The sequence below is a fragment of the Suncus etruscus genome, chromosome 4 (assembly GCF_024139225.1).
Source record: "Suncus etruscus isolate mSunEtr1 chromosome 4, mSunEtr1.pri.cur, whole genome shotgun sequence".
In the NCBI taxonomy this organism is placed as follows: Eukaryota; Metazoa; Chordata; class Mammalia; order Eulipotyphla; family Soricidae; genus Suncus; species Suncus etruscus.
In genome coordinates this window covers 127,627,379-127,632,308 of record NC_064851.1, presented here as the reverse complement: position 1 = coordinate 127,632,308, position 4,930 = coordinate 127,627,379, and positions in this window count along the sequence as shown.

Sequence of the window (4,930 nt, the reverse complement as noted above, 5' to 3'; positions counted from 1 at the left end):
TCTATCATCATCATCATCTATCTATCTATCTATCTATCATTTATTATTTATCTATCTCTATCTCTCTTGAAGATGACAAAAGTTTTGGATTGGTTCTATGATCTTTTGTCTTTGTTGAACAAAAGTCTTTAGAGAAAAGGTAAAGGGGATCATTGTCAATAATCTGCAGATGATCTTGTGAGCTTCTGGAGTCTTCAAGTGGTTGAGTTAGGCTATTTAGTTGTTACCTGAATGTCTTGATATGGCCCATTGGAGCCAATACCAGAGTCTTCCACTCAAAGCAGGCTCTGCTGTTCAGATACTCCTTGATGAGATAGATGTGTGGTTACCTTGGTGATGGTGAGGTAACAGTGTCCTCTACCCAAAGTTCCTTTATTCTGAATATCATATGCGTTTCTGATCTTTTGTGGGTTCTCAAGCCTGTACTATTGATTTGAGTCTGGGATAAGTACTGGAAGGCAAAATCACTGAAGAAAACTACTTGGTGTGCTTGGAGCTTGATGACAGCCACTGATGCTCTGTGGAAGCAGGTGCCTCGCCCATAGTAAGTCAAGAGGGAATAATTGAGATGCTAAACTCCTGTACTGAAATCATAAAGAATCAGAAGTTATCAGAAGGAAGCAAATGGGGAGGTATGTGTGAAATAAAAATATTCCAGGTGAAAGGAACTGTGAGTGCAAGTGTGGGGAAATTCAGAGGCTTCTCAAGGTTGCGGAATGAATCCCAAGGGAATTCAGCCATTCCACAGACAACTGCCAAATGATCAGGAATTCCCAAGGCAAATGAATTAAAAGATTCCTAAGGTTTATTCTCTGTTTTCAAAGAATTCACAATTAAAAAATTATTAGAAGCCAGGTATGATGGTAGAAATTAAAACAAAATATTATAAGAATGAGGTATGGAGTCATTACTTGTGATTAAGTAGGTCAGGAAAGCTTCACAGGGGAAGAATTTTGAAATAATGAAATAGAATAGGAAGGGCCACTTGTATTGCCAAGATGTTCAAAATATGTCCACATTTATTTTTAGTTTGCCCTATTTGTGAAAATGCTTCAACTGTTGAGTACTTATAAATGAGATGTTAATTAATGAAGTGAAAATGATGTAGGAAGGAAATTCAGATTTATTTTGGAATGGCCATGGTAGAAATCGAGCTATTTGCTAAAGTCAGCTTATGCAAATAAAACAAACTGCTTTTCTAATTGCAAGAGAATTGGGCATGCTGTTTAAATATGTTAAATATACTCTAACAGTGAATATTTATAATACCAACTAATTTTCTATTTAAGAAATGCATATTTAACATCAAGCAGCTTTAATTCAGTTTTCAAGAGTTAAGTTGGGTATTTTTCTTTTTCTGTGCCTAATGGCAGTGTATTTGCTGTAGAACAGTCTCAAACTTGAACTCCACTCTGCCTTTATTTTCACCCTGGCTTTTAAAAAGACGTATGAAAATATGATTTATACATTTCTTTCAAGTCTTAAGCGAGCCCTTAAGTATACTTACAATCTGATTAAATTATCAAATAATTCTAGAATGCTCAAAGACTTCCTCTTGAAATTTCCAAATTAATATCCAAATTAATGTAGAAGTGACTGTTAATTGAATTCTATTGATTATTGATAAGTTTTGCATGTTCTTGAACCTCATGTAAGTGTAATTATACAGGACAATCTTTTTAAGCACTATACATTATTTTTCTGAGACTGAATCATGTTGCATGTGATTTGTTATTTTTTGCCAAAGTGTTATTATATATAATGTTTTTATGAATATAGCAAAGCCTATTAGTCAGTTTCTGTTGAACACATTTTCAGTTTTCCCCTATTCTGAATAAGTCTTACAAAAATGTTTTAATGAAAATGAGTATCAGTGTTTTTACTTAAATAAATAGGAGTGGAATTGCTAAATCATAGAACAGTTATGTAGAACTATATTAGGTATAAGTAAATCATTTTTCAAAGTATAAATATTTAAATTAATATTAACAAGGTGTGACAAACTTGGTTATCTCAGTTATTTCATTCTAGCTCCTCTGAGATGTGTGTAATATCTCACTTTAATTTTTATTTAATTTTTGTTTCCCTCATGGCAATATTAAGAACCTATTTTATTTGCTATAGACCATTTGTATATCCTCCTATGAATTGCCTACTTAAGTCTTTTAGACTTTTACCCAGTTTTTTTTAATGTTGGTTATTCTTTTATGATCAAACTGTTGACTTCTATTCTGAACAGAATTTTTTTGACAGATACATATATTGCAAATAACTTCTTGCAATTGCCATCGTGCCTTTTCACTTGCTTTAATATTTTGAATTTTAATGAATTTAAATTCATCATTCTTTTATAGTGTATCCCATATATTTTTAAAGATGTTTGTCTTATTAAAATCAGAAAAATCCTAATTAAAGTAAACATTTCTCATACAACCCTCAAACCTCCAGTAATACACATCAAAATTTCCACTCTGAGAGCCATTGCTATATAATATAGCATTGTTATAGGTTATCCAATAGATTAACTAGTCAGATAGATCACTATATACAATGCCAAAGTATCATCATGTGAGGCTTCTTCAACTTTAAGTAAATTTATGGATTTGAGAGTCAGAATGTAGTGTAGCAGTTAGGGAGCCTGTTTTACATGCAGTTGTTTCAGGCTCAATCCCTGGCATCCCATATGGTTCCCTGAAATTACCAGGAGTAATCCATGTGCAGAGCTAGAAGTAAGTTCTGAGAACATATGGACATGTTCCCTCTCCATCCTCCCATAGAGGGTCCTGGATTTAAAGTGCTAACTTGAAAAGTACATATACATTACCTAGGTATAGATTCAGATGTGTTATCTAGGGATATATTGCATAATATATATTCATGTCACTGAGTTTCAAAGATTCAATAATATATAAAAGTTCTGAAAAAAAGTGAGATGAGAAAATCAATTAGCTAAAACGATTGAACATAAATCCTGGATCTTTCTTGTCTCTATATTAGCTTAGTTTATTTTTTAACCACTAGCTATCATCCCCTCCACTTCTATAACCCATACAGATAGCACTAATAAGAAAAGGACAACTGAGGCTTTTGAAACTTGTTATAATTTCTATTTATATTCAGTTTTTTGTTTGTTTGTTTTTGTTTTTTGGTTTTAAGACCACACCAAGTGATGCTCAGTGATTATTCCTGGCTCTACACTCAGATATTACCCCTGTGGTGCTTAGGGGACTATATGGATGCTATATATGGAATGCCTGGGTTGGCAGCATGCAAGGCAAACAGCCTACCAGCACTATCACTCTGGCTCTAATTTTAAAGTTTTAAAGTTTAATTTTAACTTTAATTTTAAAGTTCATAAATATTTGGGTGAGTCATTAAACTTTTCCTGAGTTTTTTTTCCATATATAACACACCATTTTGCCATAAATTACTTCTTTCTTTCTTTCTTTCTTTCTTTCTTTCTTTCTTTCTTTCTTTCTTTCTTTCTTTCTTTCTTTCTTTCTTTCTTTCTTTCTATCTTTCTTTCTTTCTTTCTTTCTTTCTTTCTTTCTCTCTCTCTCTCTCTCTCTCTCTTTCTTTCTTTCTTTCTTTCTTTCTTTCTTTCTTTCTTCTTTCTTTCTTTCTTTCTTTCTTTCTTTCTTTCTTTCTTTCTTTCTTTCTTTCTTTCTTCTTTCTTTCTTTCTTTCTTCTTTCTTTCTTTCTCTTTCTTTCTTTCTTTCTTTCTCTTTCTTTCTTTCTTTCTTTCTTTCTTTCTTTCTTTCTTTCTTTCTTTCTTTCTTTCTTTCTTTCTTTCTTTCTTTCTTTCTTTCTTTTCTTTCTTTCTTTCTTTCTTTCTTTCTTTCTTTCTTTCTTTCTTTCTTTCTTTCCTCCCTCCTCCCTCCCTCCCTCCCTCCCTCCCTCCCTCCCTCCCTTCCTTCCTTCCTTCCTTCCTTCCTTCCTTCCTTCCTTCCCTTCCTTCCTTCCTTCCTTCCTTCCTTCCTTCCTTCCTTCCTTCCTTCCTTCCTTCCTTTCTTTCTTTTTTTTTTTTTTGGTTTATGGGTCACACCTGATAGCACTCAGGGGTTACTCCTGGCTCTATGCTCAGAAATTGCTCCTGGCAGGCTCGGGGGGACCATATGGGATGCTGGGATTCAAACCACCATCCTTCTGCATGCAAGGCAAATGGCTTACCTCCATACTATCTCTCCGGCCCCCGCCATAAAATTTTTAGTGTGACCTAGTAGGCATAAACAATAGGCATAAACCACCAAAAGAATATTTTAATGATAACAATAATAAATCATAGATTTCTTTAAAAGTGTTTATGGCTCCCTCAGTCAGTATTGTGCCCACCTATAGGGTCATGACTCACATTTTAAATTAAACTAAGCTGTGGTTAAATCTGTTAATTATTTTTAGCGTCTCATTTATGAACAGTTTAATTTATGTAAGAGTAATAAATTCAGCAGAGGATAACAGATGCTTAGGCAGTAGGAATATGAGGAGGGGAAAAAGCGGCCCTCAAATGAAGAAGTTCACTTTCCTTGGTGGGAAAGGCATTTAAGAAGGCTTTTTAAAGTCAAAGATAACTTTTTGTTTTATTTGTTTTGGGATCAAACCAGTGGTACATGGGAACTACTGCCAGCTCTAAACTCAGGCATTTCTTCTTTTAGCTGGTACTCTTCAGACATACAGGATTTGGTTGCTTGCCATCTTTAGCTCTGGAAGTTTCTCTGTAAGGGTGTCCTTGACTATTGATTCTTCCTGTGGATTTTCTTCCTGGGTCTCTGGAACTCCAATGATTCTTATGTTGTTTCTGTTGAATTTGTCAAGGACTTCTATATTTATCTATTCACATTCTTTGAGTATTTTTTCCATTGTCTGATAGTTTTCATTAAGATTCTTTTCCAGAATTTTCTGCTGTATGAAGTTGTTTTGCATTTCATCTTCC